Genomic DNA, 20408 nt, shown 5'->3' on the forward strand with positions numbered 1-20408 from the left:
ACCTACCCTTTTAAGGCCAGGGTTCTTAGGTCAACCTGAGGACAACCTGGAGGTGACGTAAATCCTACAGTCAGTGTGAATCGTCCATGAGAATCTGTAGCCTCATCTGAGTCTACATATTCTGTCTCTTAAAGAACTTATTTCAAATCAGAGTGCAAGGACCGATTCAGTCATTTCTTTTTTCTCTGGGAGACTAAATCCTCACTCTACTCAGAGGCTTGATGTGAGATTCTGTCTCATACTTTAACTCAGTTTTACATAAACTTAGACTTTTGGTATCACCTTAATTATTTTTGTCCTGTGTGTGTACCACCTGTGGACCCTCATTTACTCTTTTAACCACTTCTTTGACCTAAAAGGTAACTTTATTGCCCTACCTTAAGCAGGCAGCACATGCCATAGAAGTAACTGTTGAAATAAATGTAAATCAGCATGATTAATTTTCAGCTGCATACAGTTGCCTAGTAATACATACAGTTACCTGAGACCAACTCTTTCATTGTTAAAGGTAGGAATAGCCAGGTTAGAGACATATCAAAAATTTACCCCCATCTCTTTGATATAATCAGATGGCATGAAAGAAAATCAAAACAGTAATAATTTTCTGACTGTGTGGTTCTGTGTTATTTAATGCCATGTTCATCTACCCCCAAAATTTTGGAAGCACTGCCTTACTTCATTGCATTCCCTTAACAAATCCCAGCTCCTCATTTTGAAGTTAGGATGAGAAATGCAAAGTTGCTCAAAGCAACAGGAAGTAAGAGCAGAAACACAGTGCTAGGATTCAAACCCAGGTCAGGGTGACTTCAGATTTCTTCTGTTACACAAGGTACCCAACAAGCCATTCCTTTTATAAGGAATGAATTGAATACATCAGCAGCAAACTTAGAACTCTCCAGTAAAGATCTCCATCATTTAAGCAAACAAAAGTAACATCTGTTCCCGCTAGAGCTGTCTTTGGCATAAGCAGTTTTTCACTGATGGGGATCAGATCTAACTGGGCTCCGTCTGCTCTACTTGAGCAAAGTTATACAATCAGATGTGAGTTTCCAAATAGAGCGGGAAAGTGACGCAGTAGACAAGCGACGCAGTAGACAAGCGACGCAGTAGACAAGCGACGCAGTAGACAAGTGACGCAGTAGACAAGCACAGGGGCCCAATGGCTGCCCCTACTGTAAGGCACTCCAGCCCTCAGCTTCAGCACCTCTTCTGAGCTCCAGTAAGCTGACCCCTGCTCAGCAGAGCTCTTGGTTAGCTCTTGTAGAGTCGGGGATTTAGTCAATGCAGGCTGTAAAACTGGCTCAGCACTAGAGAATAAGCAGAACTTAATGGAAAAAGAACCACTCAGGGAATCTCAACTTTTCTTTTCCCTTCCTTTCCCATCCCTTCCCTACCCTTCCCTTCCCTTTTCCCTTCTTTCTTCTCTTTTCTCTTCTTTACTGAACGAGCCTGTTTTTGACACAAGGTGCACTCCCACCTGTAGGATGCGTTGATCTTCTCAAAAAGCTCATTAATTCTCCCAGGAAGCACCATGCTCTCTGGTTCTCATTTCTTACTTGCTACACATTAGAATCTGGAACATCTTCTTAAAAATATAATTATCCTAGGGCTCCACCCCAGGGATCCTGATCTGACTGGTGTGGGTGAGGCCTGGAGCATTTATTAAACGGCTCCCAGTGATTCTCATGAGCAGTTAGGGCTGGAAACCGCAGCACAGAAGGACCCAGAGCAGGCAGGAGGGGTCCAGGCCGGAATCCTTGTCTCAACTCTGCAAACCAAGAAAAAAATGTAGGCTTTGGTGTCTGAATCGAAGTCTAGTCCCAAGTCTGTCCTTGGTCAGCTTGGTAATCTCTGGCAACTTATTTCAATTCAACAAGCCTCGGTTTCCTCTTCTGTAAAATGAGAATAATACCTACCTTGTAGGGCTTCTATTAGGAATGTTTTAAAGACTTTTCTTTCTGCTTTTCCTTTCTCCTTTCTCTCCCGTTACAAAAGAAAAGTATTTGAGGACGTTTGTAGGAGAAAATGCAGCCAAAAGAAGTAGAGAAGTAAGTCAAGAGAAAAATGAGATGAAACTAGAGGACTCCATCTAGCATAGATTTCTGAATGTTTATTTCTCTTTCTCCCATTTGTTTGAGCAATTCAGCTTGTTGTAAAATGTACAACACAATACTACATTATCAACCAAACCACTGAATTCTAAGTTTTTGGATCTGTTTTGAAAACAACAAAAACATGAGATGATAGAATTGGCGTTTGGAGTGTGAGGGGACCCAGGCCTGGGCTTTATCCCAGGTATGTCATTCATGTGCGACTTGAAGTCCTTTTTCCTCTTCTGGCCCCAACTTTCTCATCTATAAAATGAGTAATTTAACTAGATGACCATTAATATGATTCTGAGCGACATACTACATGGATGTCAATATCAAAGGTATTTCTCTATAGTTAAAAAAGAAAAGAAATACATCAAGCTGAGGAGTGTTTTTCCTAAAAGATCCTGAAATCCCTGGCCTTTAAAAGCCAACACATAAGCAATCCACCGCGGCCCTGGCCTGGCCCTGAGGAGTCCCTGGGCAAATCCCCCATCACTGCCTTTGCTCTGGGGTCTTTCCAAGCCCGATGGAAAACCAGTGGCCATTTTCCTGTGTATGATATTCAGTGGGCGAACAAGTGACTCACCAAGACTTAAAAATCAGAATTTGGATTCCCTTTAAAAAATATAAACAGACCGGCCTTATTAGGGGCTAATGCCTGACATCTGTGTGTCCCACTTTCTCCTGACCCAGAGAATCCTGGAGGGTTGGTAAATATGCACCTAGAGTCTCCTGGGAGGTGAGTGTAGCAGACACACCCCACTGCCCATCTATTCTAGATGGTTTGTCCAAAGGAACCTTGAGGAATGGAGCAACAGAAAGACGGTGCTTCTCTTCCCTAAGTCCTTCTCTTCTGCCCCAAAGCTGAGTGTCCAATGTAACAGGATTTGAAATCAATAAACCAGTTCTGCTCCTTGATAGCGCTGTGTCTTTGGGCCAGGCACTTAGCGTTTGTGCTCTGCAGAATGCCATGGACAGTTAACTAAGCATGGGCGTATTGACATTGATGCAAAGAACGTCAGAAGCAGTTCATAAAAAGCTGGTCGTGGACGTTCCAGCTGAATGGGGTTAGTTGTCTGAGGCTTGACTGAGGGTAGTTTGGTTTCAGGTCTTTTCACGTCTCAGGAGAAAATTCCTCTCTCTGAACGTTGGAAGAAGTGAGAATTCTCAGATGATTTTCTGAAGCCAGGGCTTGGGTGATGAAATCCTTCATTGCAAGTGTAGAAGCATTCATCATCACCAAGACCAGCCCCCTCCCGACTTAATAAAACAGAGAATTGCTTTTGTATTCTTTCCTTCCAGAATCAAGATCAAACCCTTCTCTCTGAAATTCAAAGTTTGCTAAAATGGAACATCTCCTCCTCCATCTCCCTTCTTCACCATACTTCAGGTCCCCCTGATTCCTGACATAAATGCGCATTTTTAATTAAGCAGCCCACGCCCCCCCTCCCCTGGCCACATTCACCCAGCTTTACTCATGCTGTTTTGGACACACCTAGCATAGGCCCTTTCCTCCCCACATTTTGGCAAGTCTTAGTCATCAACTCAGCCCAGCTGAGTGACTTTGTCTCTCTCTGCCCCCTGCACCTGCCTCTGACCCATTGTTATCAGCCTTCCGCTGTCCTCTGAACTCCTACTGTCCTTATGTGTGGCTGAGCCTTTACTTGGGACTTCTGCATTCATATAGCAAAAGACTCACTTTCTCGTTCCAGAAATGGATCAGAAGCAGCATCTTTTCTCTCTCAATTCGTTGATTTCATCCTGAGACACAGACTTACAGACTATGTGTTGAAAACACAATCAAGATTTAATGCCAGCTCTTGGCTCCTGAGACTCAGTGGGAAGGATGGGGCAGGAGTCCTTGTTTAAAAAATGGGGGAGGGGCTTCCCTGGTGGCGCAGTGGTTGAGAGTCCGCCTGCCGATGCGGGGGACACGGGTTGGTGCCCCGGTCCGGGGAGATCCCACATGCCGCGGAGCGGTTGGGCCCGTGAGCCATGGCCGCTCAGCCTGCGCGTCCGGAGCCTGTGCTCCGAAACGGGAGAGGCCACAACAGTGAGAGGGCCGCGTACCGCCAAAAAAAAAAAAAAAAAAGGGGGGGGAGTCGGGGTTACGTTTTAGTTTCTCCCCCCTTGTCAGAAAAAAAGGGGCTTGGTATTGTGCTGACAGCCATGGGTCTTCTCTTGTCAGGCAAGAGGAGAGACTGAACTTCTATCAGCAGATTCCAGGCAAGTTTAACAGCAGAGCACAGACAAAATAGTTGTCCTGTGCCTCACAGGACAAGGGTATTTAGGTGGGTGGAGGCTTAGTACTTTTTAGCAGTGACTAGGCAAACAGACAGCAGACAGCCAGATCACCCTGAGGGTGTCCAGCTGTGTAAGGATTAGGCTGCTCATCATCAAAAAATCTAGAAACAATAAATGCTGGAGAGGGTGTGGACAAAAGGGAACCCTCCTGCACTGCTGGTGGGAATGTGAATTGGTACAGCCACTATGGAGAACAGTATGGAGGTTCCTTAAAAAACTACAAATAGAACTACCATACGGCCCAGCAATCCCACTACTGGGCATATACCCTGAGAAAACCATAATTCAAAAAGAGTCATGTACCAGAATGTTCATTGCAGCACTATTTACAATAGCCAGGACATGGAAGCAACCTAAGTGTCGATCGACAGATGAATGGATAAAGAAGATGTGGCACATATATACAATGGAATATTACTCAGCCATAAAAAGAAATGAAATTGAATTATTTGTAGTGAGGTGGATGGACCTAGAGTCTGTCATACAGAGTGAAGTAAGTCAGAAAGAGAAAAACACATACCGTATGCTAACACATATATATGGAATCTAAGGAAAAAAAAAAGGTCATGAAGAACCTAGGGGTAAGACAGGAATAAAGACACAGACCTACTAGAGCATGGACTTGAGGATAAGGGGAGGGGGAAGGGTAAGCTGTGACAAAGTGAGAGAGTGGCATGGACATATATACACTACCAAACGTAAAATAGATAGCTAGTGGGAAGCAGCCACATAGCACAGGGAGATCAGCTAGGTGGTGTGCGACCACCTAGAGGGATGGGATAGGGAGGGTGGGAGGGAGGGAGACGCAAGAGGGAAGAGATATGGGAACATATGTATATGTATAACTGATTCACTTTGTTATAAAGCAGAAACTAACACGCCATTGTAAAGAAATTATACTCCAATAAAGATGTAAAAAAAAAAAAAAAAAGGATTAGGCTGCTGAAGTACACCAGTTCTGGCTGATGGGAGATGGGACTAGAGTTTCCCAGCAGGGCCAGTGTCCTGTTGTTCAGGTTGCTCACTGCATAATCCTAGAGGGCTCCATTCACATGGAGTATGGTGTGAATGGTGCCCTTAGAGTTGTGCAGTGCACAACATGCCCACTGTCCATGCTCAGACATGGACATGCTTAGGTAGTATGGAGATTCCTTGAAACACATAGGTGAAAATCAACCAGAAACTTACATCACAAACAAAGCATTAAACCCATAGTAAACTTGCTGTAGTATGTCAAATTACAAGAGCCAATTTTAGCTCTAAGGACTATAGACTATCTCTTTAGAACCAGTAACCAAGACATACTCCCAGGAACCAGGCCTATTCTTCCTTGATTTTTCTCCAGTTACATGTAGCACAGTATAAAATACATGGTATGGTTGAATGTTTCATGGTGTCATAGCTGAGATCATGGACCAGAATGAAAAGGGGAGGGCCAGTTGCTTTTCTTTCTAGGACAGAGAAGTGCTCCCCAGGTGTGAAACATTCACCAGTGGCCACTTAGAAAGGTTTCTCTGACCAGAGTGACAATGCATCCCACTTTGCACATGTTTTCCCAGCCTAATTCTTGGTAGTGTTCCAGTTTGGATGGTAAAGCATATGGCCATGATACCTCCAGCATGTAGTCGGGCGTCTCTGCTTGGTCAGCCATCCCCACACCTGAGACTGGGCTTTCCTTGCGTTGATCCTTTGGTAGTGATGTAGACACAGTGTTGTAGACATGGCGCTCAGGGCACAGCAAGAGCCCTTTACCCGGATAGACTGATATGAAGGATCAGTCAGAGCGCTGTGGGACAGTCAGCCATCACATAAAGTCATTTCCTTTTTCTCTTTGCCATTTATAATTTGTTCCATATTCTTATGGGCACTCAATGAAGAGGAGGAATTAAAGACAGAAAGCAGAACACTCTCAGACCCAGTACTTACCAGCCACTAGAGACTCAGCAGAGGACGTTGGTCGCTGGCTTGTGCCATTTGCCTGCTGCTCACAGCTGTCGCTGGAGGAGATTCACCGTTGGGTGTGTTCAGTAGTTATAATTACAACTGACAGCACACGAGAGGGAGGAGGGTGGCTTAAAGTCCTTTGCAGATGCACGTTCATCCACCAACAATCAAGAAACTCACACAAGGACTTCCCTGGTGGTGCGGTGGTTAAGAATCCGCCTGCCAATGCAGGGGACATGGGTTCGAGCCCTGGTCCGGGAAGATCCCACATGCAGCGGAGCAACTAAGCCTGTGCGCCACAACTACTGAGCCTGTGCTCCAGAGCCTGTGAGCTACAACTACTGAAGCCCGCACGCCTAGAGCCTGTGCTCCACAACAAAAAGAGTAGCCCCCACTCTCAGCAACTAGAGAAAAAACCCACGCACAGCAACAAAGACCCAGTACAGCCAAAAATTAAATTAATTAATTAAAAAAAAAAAAAACTCACACAAGATGGTATAGGTGCTGCCCAAGGCCTGAACCCATGCTGAACAGCAGCTCCAAGTTCTCATTCTCAAGTCCACCTGCCACTTCTTTGTGCCTCTGTTTCTTTATACACAAAATGGTGATGAACGTTAAATCTCTTGTAGAGTGTTTTCGACGCTGCCTGGTAATCACGGGCAGAATTAAAGTATTAGCTGTTAGTATGAGTAGTAAGCACAGCTTTGAGAGGCAGAGAACAAGCCCTAAGAATGGTATGAAACAGGGTCAGGAACTATGACCCTTGGGGCAAATCCAGCCCTCTGCCCCTTTCTGTACATAAAGTTTTATTGGAACACAGCTGTGCCCACATGTTTACATATTGTCTAGGGAAGGAAGCCATATGGCGCATGAAGCCTAAAAAATTTTCTAGTACTTTACAAAAAGGTTTGTAGATGCTCAAATTTGCTTTCTTATTCTCCTAGCATTTACTGAGCACTGATAAAATGCCCTGAACTATACTAAATGTTTTAACACATGCTATCTTTTTCCTTTTTGTTTTTTGTTTTTGGCTGTGCCGTGTGGCTTGTGGGGCCCTAGTCCCCCAACCAGGGGCTGAACCCGGGCCCCTGCAGTGAAAGCGCCGAGTCCTAACCACTGGACTGCCAGGAATTTACTACATATTATCTTATTTAGCTTTCACAAGAAGTAGCTCTTCAAGGTCGATAGAAATGTCCCCCCATTTACACAGGAGGTTCAGAGCACTTGTGACTTGCATAAAATTGCAGAGCCAGGATTCACACTCTGGTGTCCTGGTCCAGAATTTCAGGAGTCATCAGGGCAGGCGTCTTGAAGGAGTTGGGTTTGCACTTGCCCTTGAAGAGTGAGTGTGGTTGTCAGTACACAAGTGTGAGAGCCAAGGAGGGTATTCGAGGCAGAAGGAACTCCTTGATCAAAAGGCCTGAGGTGGGAAGCAGGGGCTGTCTGCTCCTCTGATTTGGTAGAACACAGGAACCCAAAGGGTGGGAGGACAGGCAGTAGAAGAAGTGGCTTGAGGCCAGTGTGTGGAGGGACGGGGTGTTCCTCAAGGAAGAAGTTGCAACTGAGAGTTCAAGGGCAGGCCTGTGGCTGTATTGTGTTTGGCCTTTATTGTATTGACTCATACAAGGGTATTTGGTTTGGTTTGGTTTTAATTTGAATTTACAACCAAGAAATTCCACAATTTTATCTTCTCTTGAAAAAGCAGAAGGTCTAGCCAACACTGGACATTCCCAGGACGCAGGAATCAGCTGGAGTTGAGGTCAGCTGCCCCTTTTAGATGAGGCGTGATCAGTACCACCTTAGACCCAAGGAAGAGGAGCCCCTGTCCTGGGCCCTGGGCTTTAATATGGTCTTGGTCTGGTCACACCCTTTCCCATGGGGTGAGGCATCTCTGGAGCAAGGGGAATTGCCTGTACCCCTCCCCTGATCCGGGCCGTGCTTCAGGTGTCAGGACTCAGAATTCTCTGCCCAAATGGGCCAAGCTCACTTCCATGGACCTCTTCAATATGGCTGAGGGGTGTACCAAGGGAAAGCAGATTGTGTTGGGGGTATGGTGTGTGTGGATGGAGCTTTGAAGTTCAGGCTGGGGTATCCAGCATTGGCTGCAAGGCCCCTGGAGTTGCAGGACAGAGGCGGGAGAGAGAAGAGAACAGATATGGGTAACAGGCCAGAGGACCTCGCTGGAAACCACCAAGTCTCAAGACTCCTAGGAATCCAAGAACACAATTTGAACTTGGCCTTCAGAGTCAGTATGAAGTGTATTTGCCAACTTAGGAGGAGAGAATGCAGTTTCTTTAATTTGAGCTTGATTTCCAACTTTTAAATATTGAGACATACTGTGTGTGGTCCTCCATTTGTACACTTGCTCCCAGGCTCAGAAATGTCTGGGGTGAGCCTGGCTGCAATCCCCACCAGTTCCTAATGTCTTACACTATGGTTGTGTCCCTCATTGACCTGACCTATCTGGTTGTTATGGCCCTTGCTCTGAATAATTCATGGGGAAAAACGTTGAAGATTTTTAATCAGAGCCACAGTTTTCCAAAGGGACAAATGTAGACAGAGAGTGAGGCTGGAAGGCCAGTTAGGGGTTACTGCTAGGAGGAGGGTCCAGCTAGGAGGTTATAGGTCTAAACCAATGGAAATAAGAAAGGAAGGGACAGATACAAGAGTAATTTTTCCCCCCTGTGATCTTTAGGTTAGGGTGGCCAACTTATCCTCGTTTGCCTGGAACTTTCTTGGTTTTAGTTCTGAAACCTCGCATCCCAGGAAACCCCTCATTCCTGGTGACACTGAGAAGGTTAGTCCCCCTTTCTATCACCTAAACATCTGCCCCCCTCATACTGAGATCTCACTGCACCTGAGCTGGCTCAGATCCAGGGGTTGTGGGTCTGAGCACCACTGTGTTCTGGAAGCAAACTGTGTAGCTATTTCTACTCCTTAACCCTATACGCCAAACTCCTCCTAATTAGGCAGATAACTCTCAGGCCACAGAGGTCTCCCCAGGTGCTGCAGATTTAGTTCTTCAAGGCAAGAGTGTGTTCCGGCCTAATTAATGCGTCAAGAGGCTTAGAGTCCAGATTCATGTTGGAAGAGAAGCTACCAGCCCACCTTTGATGGACGTGGGATGTCATTTCTCTACCTGTTTCTGGCCACTATCACTACCATCAGCATTAATAGAGATCACACATTGAACCTTGACTTATAGAATCCTTACTAAGTTAGATCCTCATCTGTTCTAGGAAAAGTGTTTGTTAGTGAAATCAGAATCCTCAGGAAAATCATATTGAAATCAGAATCCTTGGGAAAATCATATTTAAGCCCCAGACACGTGGCCTTCAACAAGTGACTTAACTTCTCTGAACCCTCATTTACTTCATCTGTGAAGTGAAATGAACAATCCCTACCACAGATTTGTTTTGAGAATAAAACTGTAAATGCTTCTGCACAAAAGAATTGAAAGCAGAGACTTGAACAGATATTTGTGCACCAATGTTCAGAGCAGCCTTATTCCCAATAGCCATCCCTAGACAAGGGTGGAAAGAACCCAAGTGTCCATCCACAGGTGAATGGATAAACAAAGTGTGATATATTCATACAATGGAATATTATTCAGGCATAAAAAATGAAATTCTGACACATGCTACAACGTGGATGGACATAGAAAACATTATGCTAAGTTAAATAAACCAGTCAGAGAAGGACAAATACTGTATGATTCGACTTATATGAGGTACCTAGACTGGTCAAATTCACAGAGACAGAAAGTAGAATAGAGGTTACCAGGGGCTGTGGGGAAGACAGGAATAGGGTGTAGAGGGTTGCACCCCACTGTGGATGTTCTTAATGCCCCTGAACTGTATACTTAAAAGGGTTAAAATAATACATTTTATGTTGTGTCTGTTGTAGCCAAATAAAAAGTAAATGCCTCATGCAGTACCTGGTCACTGAAGATACTCCAAAAGAAGAGAGAGAGAGAGAAAGAGCTAGAAGGAAACATTAAGATGCTACTTAGTGTTGATTGACTTAAGGGGTGGGAGTTCATACTATAAAAGCAGTCAAGGAAGAATTTGCCCAGGAGGTGGGATTTGAAACAGGGTTTGTAGGACGAGGAGACCAGGCGAGGAGGGAGGCAAAGACAAAGCCAGGCAGGAGGAGACGGTTCAGCAAACCTGGAAGGTCGGTCTGTTGTGATGGAGGCCGGGTGATGCTGTTGTGTTCTGTTCTGTTTTCTGTTGGTGACTAGAGGTGGGACCGGGTTTCAAGGGCCTTGGAGTCCAAGTCAGCCTAGTTAGACACCAGGCAGAGCCAAGGCACTGAAGATGTTTGGGTAGGAAGGATGGCAGGAGCAGTATTTACAGAAAGATTAATCTGGGGCAAAGTATAAAATGGATGGGGTGGTGTTGCAGGAGTCCTACGTAAAGTAGGATGGCATCCATGCAAAAAAGGAAGGGATGAATTAGAGACACATTTCAAAGGAGACTTGATAGACTTAAGATGCAGGGGGTTAGGGAGGAGGTGGCAAAGTGTTCAATGTCTAGAAAACAGCTTAGCGCTGGAGCCAGGCCCCCTGTCTTCAGATACCAGCTCTGTTGCTTATGAGTTGTATGACCCTGAGTAAATCACCTAATCTTTCTGTCCTTGGTTTCCTCATCTATAACACAGGGATGAATGATCTAGTAGCACCTCTCTCACAAGGCTGTCATGAAGGTTAAGTTAAAGTAATTAAAATAGTGTTCAGTACAAAATATATGTTTACTATTATTATCTGTTAAATCTGGGTGGTAGGTATGTCGGGGTTGGTTACATTATTTTTTGTATTTGACTTTTTTAAAGCATTGCTTTAAAATAATGTCTTTTACAAAAAGATATTGCAGAGCCGTGCTTCTTAAACTTCCACATGCCTGTGAAACATTTGGCCATCTTGGGTTCAGGAGGTAGGGGGTGGGGCCCAGGGGTCTGCATTTCTAACAAGCTCCCAGGTGGTCCAATGTTGCTGGTCTACTGGCCACTCTGCGAGCAGCAAGGCTGTAGAGGAATCAAGGTCCACCAATGTTTCCAGGACAGAGTACTGTTCTGGTTATCCATTGCTGCATTACAAATCACCCAAAGCTAGTAGCTTAAAACTAAAACAAGTAGTTATTATTACTGTTATTCTCATCGTTGTTATTGTTACTATTGTCTCGCACAGTTCAGCTGTGCAGTTCTTGCCCAGGACCTCACGGAGCGGTCGTCAGTTGGTAGCTGGGGCTTGAGTCACCTCGAAGCTCCCTCACGCTCGTGTCTGAAAGTTGGTTCTGCCGTGCCCTGGGACTTCAGCTGGGGCTGTCAGCCAGAACATTACCTGTGGCCTCTCCAGGTGACAAGGGGCTCTTCAGAGTCCAGCAGCTGGGTTCCAAGAACAAGTGTCCCCAGAGAGGGAGCCAGGCAGAAGCTGTGTCACCTTTCCTAGCCCAGCCTCCAAAGTCACCCGGCGTCATTTCCGCCATTTTCTATTCATTAGAAGCAGGTTGGGCTCTAACGCACAGCATGGTGATTATAGTAAATGACACTTAAATATTACATATCAATATATATAGTACACAATCCAAGAAGAGTGATATGCCTGAAAGTTGCTCAGAGACTAGATCTTAAATGTTCTCACAAAACAGAAATGAGAGAAAAAGTGACCCAATATGTACTTTTAAATGAAAAGAAGCTGTGTGCCTGAGGGCCGCGCTGGTCTTAGATTTAAAATGCCAGGATTGCAATCACAACCCTGCCGTTTACTGGACAGGAACTCCCATGCATATCATTTTACTTTGAGCCTCCGTTTCTACATCTTGTAAAAGGTTTTTCTTCTTTGGAGATCTGAAAGGTAAATGTGATCGAGTACATGAATGAGCCCAGCAAAATGCCTGCAACTCAATGATGGTTGGTTATTTGTGGTTGAACAGGAAATCCAGGGAAAGGATAGGCACATTTCACATCAGATAGAGGAGCATGTAGTCATCACCGACCCAGAACATAGTGCAGGCGACCAATAACTGTCTTGAGTGATTAGGCCAAATGACTGGATGCCTAAACATTAAAATATGGTATATACAAGGATCAAAAAGAAACAAAAAGGCTAGCCCATATATAGGGGAGGGCAGTTAGGCTCTGTGTCTTGGAGGGAGAAATATCAAAGGATTTGCAGATATGTCTTAAAATCTCCCCAGGGACTTGCTTAAGGAAGTTCTGGCAGGAACAGAAAGCTGAGGACGAGTGTCCCACGGAAAGCTGACATGGTTGTGTTTAAATCCATCGGTTTGAGGTGATGTGTGGGTCAAATGGGGCCCTTCCTGCAACAGGCAGGAGGGCGTGTGGATATGTGGGTATCTATCTCCATCACTTGACTGTAAGTTTCCTGAAAGCAGGGACTTGTCCCCTTTCTCTGTAATAGTCCTAGTGCAATGGTCCAGCACAGCACTTGGCACCCAGAAAGGACCCGATAGATATTTACTGGATGAAGAAATGAATGAAGGAAGGAAGGAACGGGGAAAGGGTTAGGACCTAGGCTCTGAGGTCTGGGATTCTGGAAACCTTTCCCAGGATTGGCCTTTCGGGCACCTATCCCAAGGAGGGAGGGACTCCTCTGTCTACTCAGGGACCCCTGTGGCCCTGGGGGTGTGGTCTGTGCTGAAGCTTGGGAGCCAGGGGACTGTGGGAGGCCCGGATTTACTGGGAAACCTCCCTCTTGACTTACACTAAAGGGAAACTGAAATAGGAATTTCAGGAGAAAATGAAGATCAGCAGTGGCTATTATGATTCTCATGCTATCTCCTTTCTAAGCCGCTCTCTCCACTTCCTGTTTATAGCCTCAACAGAGCCAAAGGGACCAAACCTCTGAGGGGAAGGTTTTCTCTGGGGATTTCTAGCCAGATCGGCAACAGGAAACGATCAGGACTCCGCCAAGACAGATGTCTGTCTTTCAGCCAACCTGGCAGGTGCGGTAGTGCCCTGGCTGCGGTGGGCGATGCAGGTCTCAGAAAGAGGACCCTCCAGTTCTGCATCCAGCCTTCAGCATCTCCTGCTGCTACCCAGATCCCCATCCCCTGAACCCTGGGATTGTGTGTGATGTCAGCCAGTGCAAAGCCATTGGGGAGGGAGGCCCCAGGGAGTGCAGATGTGATTCTCCGGGCTGCCGGGGAGCTGTGTTTCACTTTCAAATGCCCAGGAGGAAAGGCTGTCTGTGGCCAGCCATCTGTCTTCACGGGAGGAATCTCAGGATTTCCTCCGGAGACGGAACAAGATGCCCAGGTTTTCAGAAAGTGGTTCTAGACCCGATTCCTGTCCTGGCTACAAAACTCTGGAGCTTGACAGAGCCTGAAGGACGCTTGCGGAATTAGGGGCTAAGAGAAAACAGTGACAGAGAAGCAACTGAACAGTGGTAGGATTGCAAGTTGAAAGGTCCTGTGATCTGACAGTTCTTCCCTGCACGCACCCCACCATACACACACCACACGCACGTGCACATGCACGAACACACACACACACACACACACACACACACACCCCTCCCAGAAAAGCTCTGTGAAGATGGGACCTTTCAGCTGACACCTGAAAAACTAGAAGAGCGGCCATGCTGAGAATTATTCCAGGCAGAAGGGACAATAATTGCAAAGGCCGGGCAGCTCCACCGCTGTGGTCTGGGCCAGAGAGGACAGTCTGTGGCTCCTTCCACACCCTCTGCTTTCCCACCCTCTGCTTTCCCACGTCTGGGCCCCTGAGCCTGCTCTCACCTAACTCACCACCCCCGTCCTAACCTGCCAGTGTCTTCCTCATTCACCGCCACTCCTAAGTTCATTCCCAAAGGGTAGCAGGTAGAAATATTAGTCCACAAACTCCTGTCCAAGAAATAACACTTGGGCTTCCCTGGTGGCGCAGTGGTTGAGAGTCCGCCTGCCGATGCAGGGGACACGGGTTCGTGCCCCGGTCCGGGAAGATCCCACATGCCGCAGAGCGGCTGGGCCCGTGAGCCATGGCCGCTGAGCCTGCGCATCCAGAGCCTGTGCTCCGCAACGGGAGAGGCTGCAATGGTGAGAGGCCTGCGTACCACAAAAAAAGAAAAAAGAAAAAACCCCACTTATTTTCTTTTAATCAAATTATGGTGAACTCTGAGTTCCAGTGCTGCTGGCCTGGCAGGCATTCCATCCCAGGCATTCTTGGGAGTCTCTTGGACCCAGACTCCTGCCGAGGTGCCACACTCACCGGGGGGTAGGCCCAGCATCCCTGGTCCTCACTTCTGTGTGGTACTCTGGCCCTCACAATGCCTTTAGGGCTAAAGTGCACGGCTCCTGAGCCATGCTTGGGGACAAGAGCCGTGGCAGAGGCTGGGAGCCCTTGGACTCGGCATCCAGCTTCCCTGCATACATGTAGCATCAGTATCCTGTCCTGTATCTCTCCTCCCTCCCCAGCTGCAGCCAAACTGACCTCTCCTCTGGCTCCAGCTCAGGCCTGGTATAATTTCCTTCATGAATTTTGGCTTTTGCAAAAGACCTGAAGGACCACTGACCAAAAAGCATCTTCTCCCACAATCCCTCCTCTGTACCAGCAAGAACCCAAAACCCACCCAGCTGCTAGAACTGGAAAGGAGGGTGGCACATAGGAAAGGCCCACCCAGATGTTTCCTGGACCATGCCAATAGAGTCTCTCTGTTCTCGAGGATGCCATCCACCCAGCCCTGACTCCTTGAACTCCCGAGAACAATGCTTCTCTAACCATCTGTGGTGATGGATCAGATTGTATTTTCTTCTTTTTAAAGTTCCAATTCATCCCAGAACAATACTTTTGTAAATTATTTTTATTAGAAAAATGAAATGGGAAAAAATATTAGTGAGAATACAGGTACCAATTTTTTTCTTCTTCGATTCAACAAACTGCTAGAAGTTTCTAAATATCTTCTCTTCATTTCTAGACTGACCTCATCACAGAGGGATAACCACCTGTGGACAGGCAGAAATTAGTGGGTCACACACGCTTTGAGGAACACTGCCTTAGAGGGGTTAGGAGGGGGAATAGGGTCTCCTCACCCCGAAAAATGTGGAGCTTTGTCAAATGTAGACTCTTTAAGGGGTGAAAGTAGAAGCTGGAAGCAGGGACAGCCATTCACCAGTGAGCCAAGAAACTAAAATTCAGCCTCCTTTACAACTGCCTATACTGCAGATGGGCAGGCAGTGCAGGGGTCTGGGGCCAGCCTCTGGCTCACCCTGCCGGGTCATGTGCTCAGGCCCTGCCACTGACTACCTTGACCCAGGAGGAGTTAGCAGCTCTGAGCCTCAGTTACCTATCTGGACAATTCAGATAACAGTACTATCTCATAGCGTTGTTGGATGGGTTAATAAGTGGGTGATCACATAGAGTCATGCCTGGCAAATAGTAATGCCTGCTATTATTAAAAAAGATATACAGACTGCCAACAAACACAGGAAAGAATGCTCAACATCATTAATCATTAGAGAAATGCAAATCAAAACTACAGTGAGATATCTCACACCAGTCAGAATGGCCATCATCAAAAAATCTACAAACAATAAATGCTGGAGAGGGTGTGGAGAAAAGGGAACCCTCTTGCACTGCTGGTGGGAATGTGAATTGGTACAGCCACTATGGAGAACAGTATGGAGGTTCCTTAAAAAACTACAAATAGAACTACCATACGACCCAGCAATCCCACTACTGGACATATACCCTGAGAAAACCATAATTCAAAAAGAGTCATGTACCACAATGGTCATTGCAGCTCTATTTACAATAGCCAGGACATGGAAACAACCCAAGTGTCCATCATCGGATGAATGGATAAAGAAGATGTGGCACATATATACAATGGAATATTACTCAGCCATAAAAAGAAACGAAATTGAGCTATTTGTAATGAGGTGGATGGACCTAGAGTCTGTCATACAGAGTGAAGTAAGTCAGAAAGAGAAAGACAAATACCGTATGCTAACACATATATATGGAATTTAAGAACAAAAAAAATGTCATGAAGAACCTAGAGGTAAGACAGGAATAAAGACACAGACCTACTAGAGAATGGACTTGAGGATATGGGGAGGGGGAAGGGTAAGCTGTGACAAAGTGAGAGAGTGGCATGGACATATATACACTACCAAACGTAAAATAGGTAGCTGGGGGAAGCAGCCACATAGCACAGGGAGATCAGCTAGGTGGTGTGTGACCACCTAGAGGGATGGGATAGGGAGGGTGGGAGGGAGGGAGACGCAAGAGGGAAGAGATATGGGAACATATGTATATGTATAACTGCTTCACTTTGTTATAAAGCAGAAACTAACATACCATTGTAAAGCAATTATACTCCAATAAAGATGTAAAACATAAATTAAAAAAAACAGTTCCCTCCATAAACAAGGACCTACTGTATACCACAGGGAAGTATATTCAATATCTTGTAATAAGTATATTCAATATATTATAATGAAAAGAATCTGAAAAAGAATATATATATACATACCTGTATATATATAACTGAATCATTTTGCTACATACCTGAAACTAACACAACATTGTAAATCATTGTAAATCAGCTATACTTCAAAAATAATTTGTTTTTAAGCTCCCTTTAAATGAAAGCTTCAGGGGGGCAGGGATTTTTATTCTCTGACATTTCCCAAATGCCTAGAACCATGCCTGGCACACACACAGTAGGTGCTCAATAAATATGTGTCCAGTGAATGAATCAATCCTCTAACCCATGCTGAGCTGACAGTCACGCGTATCCATCCTTAACTCTTCGTTACAGAAAGGGGACGTCTGTTTGTCCTCTGTGCTGATTTGCCCCCGTAGCGTTTTCAAGCCTCAGGCCATTGGAGGCTTTTGTCTTGAAAGCCCCACACATTCAAGAAACACTTGAATTGTGAGCCCTTCCTGGGCAAGGTGTTTAAGACTGGACTCAAGATACATTTTTAAAGATTGTAAAATCAGATCTTCTTGGCCTGGGGTTTAGAGTCCAAATCTAGTTCCAACCTGTGTTTCTAGGCAAAGGATCCACTATGTGCTTTCCTGCCCCAGCAGTGCTACCCTGAGCGTGGTGGTCCTCCCAGAGGCCCTTCTCAGCCTGCCTGTTGAAAGATCACTTATTCTACCAAGCCAGGCTTCCACGCGCCCTACTCCTTGAAGCCGCCCCTGATATTCAGCCAGCGTTCATCTCTCCTCTGCATCTGATCATTCTCTCTGCTGTACTCCTTCTTCAGAAAGCCCTGTGAGCTGGCAAATTGTTTGCACACTGTTCCTTTTCTAAGGACAAAGGGCCACGTCTGGGGCACCTCCGAATAGCTTCAGTGCTTAATGGATGGCCTGGCATATAAATAAATCTTCACAGGGTCGAATTCGTTGGTGGGTTCCCACCTGCAAGCATGAGGTCAGCAGGCTTCATTTCAGCCAAATGTAGGTTGTAGATCAGAAGAGGGAACAAAACCCGCGCCAAGTGTCCCAACACCACGTTTCTCTTTCCTTCTTAGTTCTGGGTAGTTTTTGAACAAGCTGATGGTGTAGGAGCAACAGTGGCCCCCATCTGAAGGACTGTGCCAGCTTAGGAGCAGGGACCGTGGTTTGCAGGTGAACAGAGGAGATGGCCCAGCCCAGGGCTTAGTACTCGGAAGGCAGGTTCTTCTGCTTTCCGAGCTCCGTTGCTGCGTGGCTGGATGACCTTTGGCATGTTTTTCACTTTCCAAAGCCTCAGTTTTCTCATCTGTATAATGTAGGTAATGTTGGTACCTCCCCTGCTAGGGGCATAGTGAAGAGGAAGCTGAGGGGGGACATGTGACCACTGCCGGTCTAGGGAGTGCCACAAAGATGCTAATTGTTGCAAATTCTGGCAAAAGGTGTTGTGGGGAGGGTCGCAGACACTACATCACCGCAGGCACCACGTGCCCTTCCTATACTCCTGTGTCTCACAGCACAGGGGTGAGGATTAAACAAGGTAACATGTTTACAGGGTGTAAGACCAGACTTGGCACACTGCTCTCCAAGAACGGCTTGATAAACTTCAGCAAGAAGACTTAATAAATGTAAACTGCTGTTAGTTGGAATGAATAGTCCACGAAGGAGACCCTGGATGAGGTTTCTAGGCTGCAGGCACTGCTGTGCCCTAATAGAATGGTTCAGCTTTGCATCCCATTAAAAAAAAAAAGTCTACTTTCCTTTTATGCCACAAAATGCCACCTTGAATTTATTCTAGTGATTGTCACACCCAAACAAACCCAAAGTGCTGGAGCAGTTGATCTGGTAGAGGTATCCCAGTGTGTTCATTTATACCACAGAGGTTTACTAACCCCCTGCTTTGTGCCAGGCACTGTGTATCAGTCAGCTTCTTCTCTAGGTCATTCTGCTGTAACAAACAGCCCCAGCAAAGGTTTCTTTCTTGCTTATGCTTCATATTGGATGTGGGGTGGCTGCAGCTCTTCATCTTCATGCCAGGACCCAGGGAGAAGGATCCGCCTCTGTACAGCACATGCTATTCTCATGACAGAAGGAAAAAGAAATAACAGAACCATCAATAGCTCTTAAAGTTCATGCTTGGATGTGGCATGTGTGGCCAAGGCAAATCATGTGACCAAGCTTTGCATCAAAAGGGTAGGGAAGTATATTCCTCCCATAGGGCAGTACTGCCAAGTCTCTTGGTAATGGGTGGGGACATATCATCCTCTTATTGGGAAAGCAGAAAATAATTGGGAATAATAATAGTCTGTCAAAATAAAATATGGTCTGTGTATCTAATTTTAGTCTCACAATAACTCTATGAGGTAGTTATTATTATCCCCATTTTACAAAGTGGAAAATTAAGGCTTGGTATGGCTAACTAACTTGCCCAGGATGAAGCCAGCAATGAACAGGGTTGCCTGGCCTGAAGCTGGTTCCAGTGGTGTGTAACCAGCCTTGGCCTGAGCAAGCTTCTTGAAGACTCATTTTCATATAGATGTTGTCATTCAATAAACACCTGCTATGTGCCTGGCACTGTGACGGTGATGTGCAAGACAGAGGCTGTTTCTGCCCTCCTGGAGTCTAGATTCCAGAGAGGCAAACAAGAAGGATGTAAGGCATGAGTGGTCCAAGCAACCAAGAGAGAGATCAGGGCACAGTGAGAACCCAGGGTGGAGGCACGTCTCTGATGACAGTTTGGAAGCTTAGAGCTAGAGCATTGTGGGACATGGCTCTCGTCAAGGCCATGCCTGGCAGGAGGAGTGCCAAGGACAGTTTCGGGTTCAGAACCCTGAAGGGCACGCCCAGGAGCTCCATAGCGATGGAAATGTGCCCGACGTGTTGCTAACAGGCCGTGCCAAGGCAATGGCTGTGTGGCGGGATGCTGCGATCGTGTCTGATCCAAACCCTATCAGCCTCTCCCGGGGGCTTTGTCTCGCCTTGGACACACTCAGAACCATGCTTGCCACAAAGAACAAAGACCCGGTGACTTCAAAGTCAGCCAGAGACAGAAAGGGAAACCCAGATTTGGTCTGATTTTGAATCAGCACAGTGACACATGTTGTTTACCTGGCCCAAGCCACCAAAGCACACAGCTCTCACTTCCGTAAATGGCTTCCATTTTCAAGGTGCGTTAATGAAAAGGAGAAGGAAAGAAATCCCCTGCCACGGTTTGCAAAGTGTACCATCACTGTAAGAAAAAAACCCCTTTCTTCTCACAGCTGCCGCTGTACAGAAACATGGACCCCAGAATCAGGCCTGTCTCTGTCAGCACAAGCAATCAGGTAGTAAGCGGTTGCCCGTCCAGCAAAGATGGCATGTGTGCTAGGAAACAGGCTGCTTCTTAATGAGGCGAAACCCCCCGCAAAAAGCTGGCACGGCCTCGGACTGTCCCCCTCGGGATGAGAAAGGCATCGGAAGTGGGAACACTTGTGTTTTGGAAAGAGGTGACTCTGTTTTCAGCTTTGTTATGGACATGTACATCCTTGAAACTTTTAGAACATACCGATGCCAAACCTATATAGATATATGGATGGATGTGGATATGTGTTTGAATATGTATAAATACTCTTCTGATTTGATCTAAAAACTGCAGCTGAACGCCAG

General features: G+C 46.1%; 2 protein-coding genes across 5 annotated transcripts in view; one reads left to right on the forward strand and one right to left on the reverse strand.

The window, feature by feature from the left end:
* PALM2AKAP2 (PALM2 and AKAP2 fusion) overlaps positions 1-20408 on the forward strand; it is a 611547-nt gene that overhangs the window by 420488 nt on the left and 170651 nt on the right. The window lies entirely within an intron of this gene.
* LOC101275752 (thioredoxin domain-containing protein 8) overlaps positions 1-20408 on the reverse strand; it is a 709525-nt gene that overhangs the window by 357643 nt on the left and 331474 nt on the right. The gene's annotated exons all lie outside the window — the stretch shown is intronic.

Source organism: Orcinus orca, chromosome 6 (assembly GCF_937001465.1).
Source record: "Orcinus orca chromosome 6, mOrcOrc1.1, whole genome shotgun sequence".
NCBI classification, from domain to species: Eukaryota; Metazoa; Chordata; class Mammalia; order Artiodactyla; family Delphinidae; genus Orcinus; species Orcinus orca.